At 42.0% G+C, this 12648-nt stretch overlaps 1 protein-coding gene across 2 annotated transcripts in view; it reads right to left on the bottom strand.

Moving 5' to 3' along the window:
- The window catches only part of LOC131203052 (broad substrate specificity ATP-binding cassette transporter ABCG2-like), a 70194-nt gene that overhangs the window by 41387 nt on the left and 16159 nt on the right, over window positions 1-12648 (bottom strand). Inside the window, exons 2-3 of one of the 2 annotated variants that reach the window (XM_058192925.1) lie at window positions 12224-12354; window positions 10089-10178 (exon numbers count right to left, since the gene is read on the bottom strand). The gene's annotated coding sequence lies outside the window, so the exon portion shown is untranslated. Of the gene's footprint in view, window positions 1-10088; window positions 10564-12223; window positions 12355-12648 lie in introns of both variants that reach the window. The other variant, XM_058192924.1, reaches the window with a different exon arrangement.

Below are 12648 nucleotides of genomic sequence, written 5' to 3' on the forward strand. Positions count from 1 at the left end.
TTCTCGTGTCTCCCTCTTATTCATAGGCTACATCAGGGAGGTCAGCTGCTTCCGTTGGCCATTGAGGAGGACAGGCTCAAAGCCAGGCTGCTTGCAAGGGTGGAAATGAAGAGGAGTGAGGAGCAATACTAATTCCAGTCGCTTGTCCTTTTCCCTTTCTCTGCTCACGTTCCTTTCCCCAAACATCCCTGGGAAGCAGTGGTGGGTTTCAAAATGCCTTACTACCGGTTCTGTGGGTGTGGCTTGGTGGGCGTGGCAGGGGAAGGATACTGTAAAATCTCCATTCCCACCCCAGTCCAGGGGAAGGTTACTGCAAAATCCCCATTTCCTCCCAATCAATGGGGACTCGGGAGGCAGAGAATAGATGGGGGCGGGGCCAGTCAGAATTTTTACCATCGGTTCTCCGAACTACTCAAAATTTCCGCTACTGGTTCTCCAGAACTGGTCAGAACCTGCTGAAACCCACCTTTGCTGGGAGGGCTAGAGCCTTCGGTCAGGGTGGATGGTCTTTCCCTGCAATTCAACAGGGAACCCAACTTCTGGGCCTCCCTTCAGCATGCCAGCTGGGCTTCCCACTGAAGTCCAGGGAAAGACCGGGCGCTCCACACCCTCGCAGGGAAGGGGTCTTTGGCAAAGGACCGGAAGGACCCTAACTCCCCCATCACCACCGCTCTTATATAGCTTATCAAATACACAGAGGTACTCATTAGAATCAATTGTTTTCCTTAGGAAAGGAGGAGGGAATCTGGCGCTTTAAATTCTCCTGTTTGTTTATTCAGGAAAGAGATTGTTAAGCGTAAAGTGGGGGGATATATACAGAGGTACTGTGCTTGATGGAAGAGCCGGAGAGGGGGGGGGGCTAAATACCCAGGCTTCAGCAAAAGGAGTATCTCTGAAGTCCGAAAGGAAAATTCTTTTTACTGCCTTTTTGTTTTTGGCCTGGGGCGTTTACCTTGCTCTGGCTTTGATTTGCCCACCCTTTATGCTATATTCCGTGACTACCGTTCATATAGTTATAATTGCTATTCAGCAAGTGCCAAATCACTCTTTTGCAACAAGTGCTATTTTGCAACAAGTGCCAAATTGAGTTCAGCTGCTTTTACCGTGAGTAAAGACACTCACTCTCATAAATAAATAATTATATTCCAGGCACTAATGCGTGACAACCACTCATATACCCGTAAAAAAACAAAAACAAATAGGCAATAAAAACTTTATAGAAGGTACATGAAAGTACTGGAACGTTTACATCGAGAACGTCTGGAGGTTTTTAGGTTGTGTTAACAGAGGTTTCCTTTCCAAGATGTGATTTAGATAAGAAAAGGTTTTGAAGTTCTGTCCAGTTAGCAATATGTTTGATACTTATTTGAAGCATTATTTGAGAAGGGGGGAAAAAAACCTAAGATATGAATGCATGGAAGCAGTTGAAAGTAGTTTTGGTTTTTGGATTCACTACAGATAATTTAGCCTTTCCCTTCCTTTTCCTTCATCCATGGAATTCATCTACATATGAAATCATATATTCAGATGGGAACAAGTCTAAGACTGTAAGATTAAATTTAAATACTGTGATAGAAATTGTACAAGGGGAATTTCAATGGTAAAAGACAGGCCTCCACGTGGCCCATTTTTGACTGGCAGAGTGCTGCTGGAGGCCGGTTGGCTAAAAATGGGCCGCAAGGGGGCCTCACAGGGCCTCCCCCCCCAGTGCCCCATTTTGGCCGGTAAAATGCTGCAGGAGGCGTCCATCCTGTCTCCCCCCTGCTCCCCACCGTGCCGGCCCAAGGAGGAAAACTACAATGTTGATCTTGGCCCTCAAAGAAATCCAGTTTGACACCCCTGTTATAAAACAAATTAAAGACAAATGAAAGCAACTCTTTCTGTGGATTGACGAACCAAAACAAGAATAAAATACCGGTATAAGTGACTGATACATTACCTTCTTAACATTAATAATAAGGTTATTTTTAATGGGTGCGCCATCAAGTGAGTTTTTCAAGAAAAAAAAATTGGACAACCATTTGCCCAGAATGATGTAAGGACTCCTTGGGAAGGGGGTTGGACTAGAAGACCTCCAAGATCCCTTTTATCCCTATGATTCTTTTATACAATAAGGCAACACAGAGCCTCAATTGAATTCATTCTCCCTCCCACGCCCATCATATAACGACATTGCCAAGTGCTTATCAGAGCAAATTAGTGTTAACTTCCTCCAATTCTTGCGTTATAGGAAATCCCACTTTTAAACAGTGTTTGTCGCTGCCAAAACATCAATATTTTGCTGTGCATGGAAGAGTCTGTCTCATCCTGTCTCACAGCTACTGGAACCTATCCACATGACATACCTGGGAAAGGGATCTAAATGTATGATTGCCAGAGGAGATAAGCAACCTGCCAATAAGACTATTAGAAAAACATCAGTTCTGTGAGACACACACACACACACACACACACACACACACACTTCTTTGTTTTTGCTTTTCTAAAACAGGTAGGGCAGTGGTGAAATCCAATTTTTTTTACTACCAGTTCTTATTTATTTATTTATTTATTTATTTATTTATTCGATTTTTATACCGCCCTTCTCCCGAAGGACTCAGGGCGGTGTACAGCCAAGTAAAAATTCACTATGTACACATTAAAAGAGATTAAAAAGAACATATTATAATGTGGCCAAAAATTTAAAACAATTTAAAACCTTAAAATATAAATAACCCCAATAAAATTTTAATCCAGTCCCGCTTGAATAAATAGGTGCGTTAGTGGGCATGGTGTGGCTTGGTGGATGTGGTGTGGCTTGATGAGCGTGGCATGGGAAGGATACTGCAAAATCTCCATTCCCACCCCACTCTGGGGTGGTATTTGCCGGTTCTCCGAACTAATCAAAATTTCCGCTACTGGTTTTCTAGAATCTGTCAGAACCTCCTAGATTTCACCCCTAAGGTAGGAGATTTGTAATTCTGCAGGAAAATGAGGGGGCAGAATGAAGACTCTTTGCTGCCTGGAGATGATGACTATCTTCTGTGACAATTGTTGTGGCCCGCCAGCAGCCTGTGGAGCTGGCAACGGAGTCGGACAGCAATGAGGCTGAGGTGAGGCCCAGGGCCATCAGGGAGTGAGGTCCGGACTCCAGAGCCTCCAGAGACTGACAGTAGTGAGGCAGAGGAACAGGAGGAGCCTGTTACTAATGCATGCATGAGAAGAGCAGCTCAAACAAAAAGGACAACTTGGGAGTAGGGCCAAGAGATGATTGGCCCGTCCCATAAGGCTTAAAACAGACCAGCAATGGCGTTTGAGCTTTGCCGGAAAACAACGTTGGTAGCTTCATCTTCTGCTTCGTCTACATCTTGCATTTATTTTTGTGACTTCTGAACATTTGCCAAGAAAGGCTTTGGCAGTTTGCCTAATTGGACCAAGGTTTGCGATAGGACTGAGGAATTTGTGTTGGGAGGAATTTGTTTTAATTTAGCTGAACTACGCTGGGAATGAAGTAATTCTCAGATGTTCGAATAAAGTTTTTTTTTCTTCACAGACTGAGTTTCTACTACCTACTTGGGCCTGGGTCACAACAACAATCTTCAATCTTTTCTAAAAGGGTTAAGGGCTGTTAGCTTCTTATGAGCACGGTAGACTTGCAGACAAGACAACACACCCATTCCTGTGTGGTGGAGAAAATAAATCTAACAGACACAATGAAGGCTGCATCTCATCTTTTGGACATGAGCAGTGTCAAAACCTAGTTCACTTCCTTGCCTAATCCCATCAGAGTCCCAAAAATGACTCTGGCGGCCCTAGACATAGTCCCCCCTGTAATCCCATCTAAACCAAAGAATAGAAGCTTCCCCACCACTCCCAATGCAGCACAAGGACGCTGCAAATATCTGCCAAGTGTCCAAAGTGCAGTCACATGACTGCGGAGATGGGAGAACCATCTCCCATCGGAACTTCAGTTCCAGATTGTAACTCCTTTTTTGGGGGGGGGTTGGCTGTAGCTTCAAACAGTCACTAAGTGTAAGCATTATTTTTAAAAGCCATGGCATTGCCTTAATCTCATCTCTAGTCCATGAGCAAGATGGATTTAGCCTTTCTTTAACTATATCACTGTTAAGTAATATTTTCTGCCTTCTTTTGACACCCTCCAAGGGCAGCCTCTAAGCATATAAAATCTGTTGGACTTTGTCATCGTTTGGCCTGAAAGGAGACAGAGGAGTGCAGTGTTGAAAAAATGAGTAATAAAGGAAGCATGGGATATCATGGGTCACGCCAGGGTAGTTTTCTGCCAACTCAGGCATGAGTGGGTAGTACTTTAACCCAGTAATAAGGAAAGATTACTGACTTGACTTTCTTCATTTCCCCATTTCCAACTCTTTATTTAACCATCAACATCAGGCGGGAAAGTGGGACACGGTGGCTCAGTGGCTAAGGCGCTAAGCTTGTTGATCAGAAAGGTCAGCAGTTCAGTGGTTCGAATCTCTAGTGCCGCATAACGGGGTAAGCTCCCGTTACTTGTCCCAGTTTCTGCCAACCTAGCAGTTCGAAAGCACGTAAAAAATGCAAGTAGAAAAATAGGGACCACCTTTGGTGGGAAGGTAACAGCGTTCCGTGCGCCTTTGGCATTTAGTCATGCCAGCCATATGACCACGGAGACGTCTTCAGACAGCGCTGGCTCTTCGGCTTTGTAACGGAGATGAGCACCGCCCCCTAGAGTTGGGAACAACTAGCACATACGTGCAAGGGGAACCTTTACTTTTACCTATCAGGTGGGACAAGACAAGAAGCAATGGATGGAAACTAATCAAAGAGTGAAGCAATCTAGAACTAAAAAATTTTTTCCTGACAGTTAGAACAATTAATCAATGGAACAACTTGCCTCCAGAGACAATGTGAATGCCCCAACGCTGGAAGATTTTAAGAAGATATTGGACAACCATTTGTCTGAAATGGTATAGGGTTTCTTGCCTGAGCAGGGGGTTGGACTAGAAGACCTCTGAGGTCCCTTCAGACTCTGTTATTCTAGTCTAGTCTAGTCTAGTCTAGTCTACTATAGTCTAGTCTAGTCTAGTCTAATGAGGTACAAAGTCAAAGACAGAGGATGGTTGCAAGGAGGACCCATTGACTGATTGATTATGTGCCATCAATTTGTGATCAACTCTTAGCATCACACTGAGACTTATTAATCTATTCCCAACCTAGCTCTTCAGAACTTCAGATCTTCAACAGTGCACCCATCACTGCTGTTATCCGGTCCATCTCCCTTGCTGCTGGTTATCCTTTTCTTCTGTTTCCTTCCGCTTTCCCCAGATTTTACAGTACAGTCTTCTCTAGAGCAGGGAGTCTCCAACCTTGGTAACTTTAAGACTTGCGGACTTCAACTCCCAGAATTCCTCAGCCAGCTTTGCTCTAGAGAGCAGCTGCCCCATTGTACCTTTCAGGCTACACTCGCAAGAGTATTAGGAGGGGAAACATCCAAAGCCAAATCCTGTTTCCAGACCTGATTCCCATCATTATTGTTTTTTTTACCATGCGCCTGATAGCCATATCCTTCTTCCCAATCACTCCAATACATTCACACATTTTCTCATGTTATGACTTCATTCTATCGCTTTCTGGCAGCACCACCTTAATTTATTTTGGCTCCCTGTTTGTTTGTTTTTTTCATTTATTTAGTAAATTTTATGGCCACCCATCTTAAACACAGCTCAGGATAGTTCACTATTCCGTAATTATTTTCAAAATCCCTATAAAATAACTATTAATAAGTTCACAATAACTACAAATTTGTAAACCATCAAAACAAAAAAACAAAACAAAAAACTAGTAGCTTAGGTATTATATATATATATATTTTCCAAAAGTACCATACTGCTTTATGCCAATTTGTGAAATTATGCTTATTCTTGGTAGTTGGTTGGTTAAAATTGTGTTGCCCTTCTCCACACATCTAACATATTATATACCATCACTTTGACCACAATTATTTTACGTTGTGTATAGGCACATGATTACATGTAAATTAATTTCTTAAATCCTACATTCTTTCCATTTTCATTCAATATAAACTAAATTGCCGGTTTTCTTCCTTTCTTACAGACATTGTTGCTTCTTCTCTCTGCTCAAGAATATTCATGCCGCATAGAATACATCTACCTAGACACTGTGTTTCCCTGAAAATAAGACCCTGTCTTATATTTTTTTGAACCCTGAAATAAGCACTTATTATCATGGGATGTCTTATTTGGAGGGAAACCGGGTATACTTTCTTGCTTCAAACCCTATTACTTCAGTGTCAATTTTGATATTTTCAAAGTCTGCAAACCAGTGGTGAAATCAAAATTATTTTACTACTGGTTCTGGGTGTGGCTTGGTGGGTGTAGCTTGGTGGGCGTGGCAGGGGAAGGATACTGCAAAATCTCCATTCCTACCCCACTCCAGGGGAAGGATATTGCAAAATCTCCATTCTCACCCCACTCTGGGGCCAGCCACAGGTGGTATTTGCCAGTTTTCTGAACTACTCAAAAATTCCGCTACCGGTTCTCCAAACTACTCAAAATTTCCGCTACCAGTTCTTCAGAACCTGTCAGAATGTGCTGGATTTCACCCCTGCTACAAACCTAACTTAAAATCACATGTAAAAAAAACAACCCAAAATAATTACAGTTTTAAAATGGTTCCTCTCTCAACAGATATAAGCTCCTGATTTTAATAATCCTCCAACCTTGGCAACTTTAAGACTTGGGGACTTCAACTCCCAGAGTTCCTCAGCCAGCCAAAGTTAGAGACCCCTGCTCCAGAAAATTCATGACTTTTCCTTCATAAAATACTTTCTGGGGAAAAACATCCAAGGAAAGACACGAAATCCACATATCATACATAGTAATCAAATCTCAGGTTATATTACTTAGTTGAATTTTTAAAAAAAATTCTATTACCAAGTGGGAACCAGACAATATTACCATTTGTCATCTAAGCTGTCTCTACCATCTTCAAAGTGCAGATGTCCATCTCTCAGAGAATCAAAAAGTTCACATTCCCAAACATGCTTCAAGATTAAATTATCCTGCAAGTTTCTTTTTTAGAGAACTTCTGTACATGACTAAGCAGAATGACAAAAGCATGAGCAAACACAATGGAAATGAATCAGCAATTTTCAGTTGTGTTTACATGCTTTGAATTACTGTTACATCAATAATAGGGACAAAGTTCCTTTTCCTCAAAGACATGTTTTTGTACACCCACAGCTATTCTGAAAAGATTTTCAATCCCATCAGAGTTCATTCAGAATGTCTTTGTTTTTGGGGTTGTTGTTTTTTACATCTCTTGATGCTTCTGGTCTTCTCTTTATACTTCAGGAGCAATTCTGCTTTATTTTAACTTCATGCAACTCGATTCAGAAGTTTATTGTGAATACGGATTTTAAGTTGTATTTAACAAACCTGAAGCTCTTTTAAGTTTCCTTGTATGACTGCTAAACTGATCCATGGGGTACTTACCATATCTGTCTCAGTTTTAACTGAACCAAATATAGTAATATAGACAGTCCCCAGGTTAAGAACAAGTTCCATTTATTTATTTATTTATTATTTATTTATTTTGTCACACAAAATAAATGTAAGCATATATAAGCATAAGCATGAAATAACTATACAATATATAAGCATATATATAAGTATGAGTATGTAATAACTATATTAATTGGATATAACAAAAGGAAACAATAGGACAGGAACGGTAGGCACGTTTGTGCTCTTATGCACACCCCTTACAGACCTCTTAGGAATTATAATATTATAATAGTATAATAGTATAATCTATTCCTAATCCATTCGAATTTATATGTAAATCGGGACCTGTAGGTGACAAACAGACTGCCTATTTACTAAAAATTGGTGACCACTTTGTCCTTTCTCAAGCTAACAAACTGCTGAAGCCATGTAATGCTTTCAGAACTGGATATATATATATTAAGAACACAGAGTTTCAGCAATTCAGAATAACAGAGTTGGAAGGGACTTTGGGAGGTCTTCTTGTCCAACCCCCAGATCAGGCAGGAAACCATTTCAGACAAATGGTTGTCCAATCTTTTCTTAAAAACCTCCAGTGTTGGAGGACCCACAACTTCTGGAGGGAAGTCATTGCACTGATTCATTGTTCTAAAACTGTCAGGAAATTTATCCTTAGTTCTTGGTTGCTTCTCTCCTTGATTAGTTTCCACCCATTGCTTCTTGTCCTGCCCTCAGGTGCTTTGGAGAATAGCTTGACTCCCTCTTCTTTGTGGCAGCCCCTGAGATATTGGAACACTGCTATCATGTCACCCCTACTTCTTCTTTTCATTAGACTAGACATACCTGGTTCCTGCAACTGTTCTTCACATGTTTTAGCCCCAGTCCCACAATCATCTTTGTTGTTCTTCTCTGTACTTTTTCCAACGTCTCAATGTCTTTTTTATACCATAGCGACCATAAATTCCTGAAAGCATTGCATGGCTTCAGTGATTCATCAGCTTGAGTGAAAGAGAAAACTATCTGCCATTTTTAGTAACGTGCAGCCTATTCATTTCTGGGTGTTCTCCTTCTTAACATTCTTAAATCCTGGATGTATTCATTTGCTTTTTCAGGGCTTCCATTTGTATAGTCTTGCTCAACTCAATCTGATTTTTTCTATGCTAATTGTTTTACAAGAGCTCAAAAATTCTTGGAGGCCTTGCTTACCTAGAGCCAGAGGTGGGCTTCAAAAATGTTAGCAAGGGGTTCTCTGCCCGGTTGCTGGGTGGGCGTGGCCATGGTGAGTGTGACCTAGTTGGCCTCCTGCACCATGGCGGGGGGGAGGGGAATGAAGTTTCCCTCCCCGGGCTCCAGAGGCTTTCCTTGAGCCTCCAGGAGGGCGAAAATGGCCTCCCCAGGCTCTGGAGGCCCTCTGGAGGCCAGAAACAGGCCCCTTTCCAGCCTTCCCGAACTTCCAGTAGGCCTATTTTTCACCCTCCCCGAGCCACTGTGCATGCCGTGCACTTAACCTGCATCCAAAATGGGCTGCATGGGGACTCCTGGGAGGGGCGGCACGGCGTGGGAGGGGCCAGCCAGGAGTGGGATTTGGGGGTTCTCCAAACTGCACAGAATCTTAGCTAGAGGTTCTCCCGAACCTCTGGGAACCCCCAGCAGCCCACCCCTGTCTATGGCTCATATTTGATTGCATTTTGGTTTCCTGAAATATCTACAGGGCTTAAAAAAACATAAGGAGGTGTCCACTAAGTGACTAAAACTCCACTTTTTTTATTTGTATCACAAGGTAAAGGCTGCCATCTTGACTTTTTTGACCCCCCTTCTGCCAACAACTTTGCTGCCTGCACTGAATATTGCAAACTGTTAAACTCAAGAAGTCCTGTGACTCCACTGGAAACATTTATAGTCTAGAAGTCCTCTCTTTTCGTTTTCTCCATTCCCAATATATTCCTTAACTTTCTCCAAATGTCAGGACCACAACTAGATATGGGGTTCAGTTTATAGTTCTCATCAGTAGTGCTATTCAGCCGGTTCTATCTGGTTCGGACAAACCAGATAGAACCGGCTGATGTGGGAGGCTCCCACCACCCACTCGGACATCATCATGTCCCATTTTTGACGCTCTGCACATGTGCAGAAGGTCCTGCACATGCATGGAGGTGGCGCGTGTGAGCGAAGCGAATGAGTGCGTGCGCACACTCCCATTTGCAAAACGATAGCAAAGGTAAGTGAATACCACTCCTGGTTTTCTTCATATCTCAGTGCATCCTCCTCTGATAGTTCAGTAGCCATTTGCATTTCTTTAAAAAATGGTTTCGTTGCTACTTGGAAATTACCTGTTAATCCTAATCCCAATTGGGATTATGCTAAGAGTACTGGTATTACAACAGTTTAACAACACTGAATAGATGCCATCGTTAGTAAACCTACTTAGGCAAGTAAGTCCATTTTATTAATTACATGATTAAGATATTGATTATTAATCAGGCATTTAAGATATTAAGATATTAAAATATCTTAATGAATTTAGCATACTTTCCCAAGGCTACCATTACAACAAAAGGTCACAATCATAGCAGAAGATATAATTACCAAAAAGGATGGCTCCCTCTGGTCTGAAGGCCTGTGTTGTATCTTCAGGTTGAAGAGGGGAACCTTCGTTAGTTACTCCAGGGTGATGCACTAATTAAAGAAACAGCAACATATCCTTGGAGGAAGACTTTTTGAAGAGTCTTCAGACAGTTCCAGCTTGTGCCAAATAGCTCTCATTTAACTTTTTTTCTTGGTTCTTCCAAATCGTAGGGAAGGTCTTAGTCAGCATTTGAGCAAAAAGCAGAAATGCTTTTGTAGAGCAATGTTCCTGGTTCTCATTTTACTTCAACGTCCACATTTTGCCAATTTGTGTCACTTGACACTGGATCACTTGACATTCATTCATGCCAGATTCTCAGATCAAATGAACTCAGCTCAGAATCCATTATAACTCATCCACACTAGCATTCCTTCTACATACAAGGAAAAATTTGTCTCATGGGCTTACAGTTGTTCTTTCCCCTTAATGATCCGTCTGCAAGGGGAATGAGAAGATGGGGAAGGGTACAGTTGACTACCAAACATTTTCACAGGGTTTGAGAGGTGGTCAGAGGGAGGCCAGTAGTATTCACTGTGTAACACATTGCCCTGCCTAGAAAGCCAGAGGTCTATGAATAAGAGATGTGGTGGCGCAGTGGTTAGAATGCAGTATTGCAGGCTGATTCTGCAGGCTGCCAGCAGTTCAATTCTGAGGGGCACATGACATGGATTTTGTAACTTGCCAACTAATATAGAGTTACTCCATATTTTAATTTGATTTATTTTCTCTCTTTTAAAATGATCTTCAGGTTTATATTAGCTTTTAACATTCCTAAACTGATAAACAGGATGGAGACTGGCTCCAGATAAGAAAAAGTTTGTTAGTACCAATTGAGGTCTGTTTTATCTCTTTTGTGAACTCCAAACAACCTTTTTTCCTTACAATTTAAACCCCTTCTGACGTCAGACGTTATTTTAACAAACGTGTGATATTATGGGATGCAAATATGCAACATGTGTGATTACATGTAACTGATTTCCTATGCAAAGGGGAGGTTACTTTCATCCTATCCAATCATCTTTCCTCTTGCATTTTCTTTGTTGTGTTAACTGTAAAAAGGAATGTAACATGGGGCTCTCATTTTTGTCAGAGAGATCCCACTTTATCAGGATACCCTAATAAACTGCTTTTAAATGATTTTCCAATTCTGTTGCTTATTGGGAAGGTAAAAACCGAGGCAGAACCTAGGACCAGATTGGGCTATCAATTCTCACCAGTTCAAAGTTGACTCAGCCTTCCATCCTTCCGAGGTGGGTAAAATGAGGAGCCAAATTATTGGGGGCAATAGGCTGACTCTGTAAACCGCTTAGAGTGGGCTGTAAAGCACTGTGAAGCGGTATATAAGTCTAAGTGCTATTGCTAATTGCGGAAATCAGCAACTTTTCCTTAGTCAGAGGCCTTCTTGGACACAAGTACCACTGTTTTCCCCAAAACTGGGCTCCTGCTGGGTGTCGAAGCCGATAAGTCACCAGGCACAAGGTGTGATACAAAATTATACTTTTATTTTGGTACCAAGATCAAAGGACCCTGGTTCAAAAAGCTAACCAAGGGCCTCGAGCAAGGTCATACAACAATTCTTATAGTCGAAGGGTGGTCCCATATATCCCCTTTGGCTGTCCCCTAATAATGCATGCATGAAATATAATATTGATTGGTTATTTGGATTTCAGGCCACTAAACCCTTATGCTTGTTATGGTAAATGTCGCATCACCTGTTTTTTACCCCAGGTCACGGGTATCCTGCAAAGTGTACCAGCTATGTAGTTTTCAGGGGGTTTCTTATAAGCGAGCTATTCTTGTTCCTAATATCCTGGCTAGTGGTTTTCTAACAGGTAAGGTGCTAACTTCTGTCTTGCTACAACTGTGCAGCCCCCCGCCCTTCCTATTGCAGAGCAGAATAAAAGAACAAACAGTTTTGTCTCAAGGCAGCAGCACCCACCCCCACCATTCCCCTCAACCCCCGCCTCCTTCTGCAGAGAGAAGACCGGAAAGAGCAAAGCTCTTATTTGTTTGTTGTAAGGCAAAGAAATGAAGATCAGAGAAAATGTTTTATCAGAATTCATATTCCTCACTCTCATGTCCGTTCCATCCATACCTGGGTCCTATCTCCACATGTGACCCTTCCTCTCATCCCCAGGGCCTCATCTGTACATACATTCCATCGTCTGATCCTTCACCACAATAGGTCGGGCGAAGATATAAAACGAAGGGAGATTCCTGATTCACCTGGAAAGAGGAAGAGGGATTAATTACCATTCGTCTTGGAGCTTTTCAAAAATGATTAAAAACCATAGAGTTGAAAGGGACTGGTGGCTAGCTAGTCCAATCCTCATCTCGGTGCGGCATTTTTCTTGGGTTCCTCACTTCAAAATGGCACTTCAGATGGTGCTGCCAGTCTTAGGCAACTGTGATAGGAAGGACATTAGGAGCTGCAAAGAATTCTAAATTAGTGTTAGCATACCCAGTTACTATAGGTATAAGAGAACCAAGGGTTACCAATAAAGGAGAATATTTGTAGCT

Source organism: Ahaetulla prasina, chromosome 8 (assembly GCF_028640845.1).
Source record: "Ahaetulla prasina isolate Xishuangbanna chromosome 8, ASM2864084v1, whole genome shotgun sequence".
In the NCBI taxonomy this organism is placed as follows: Eukaryota; Metazoa; Chordata; class Lepidosauria; order Squamata; family Colubridae; genus Ahaetulla; species Ahaetulla prasina.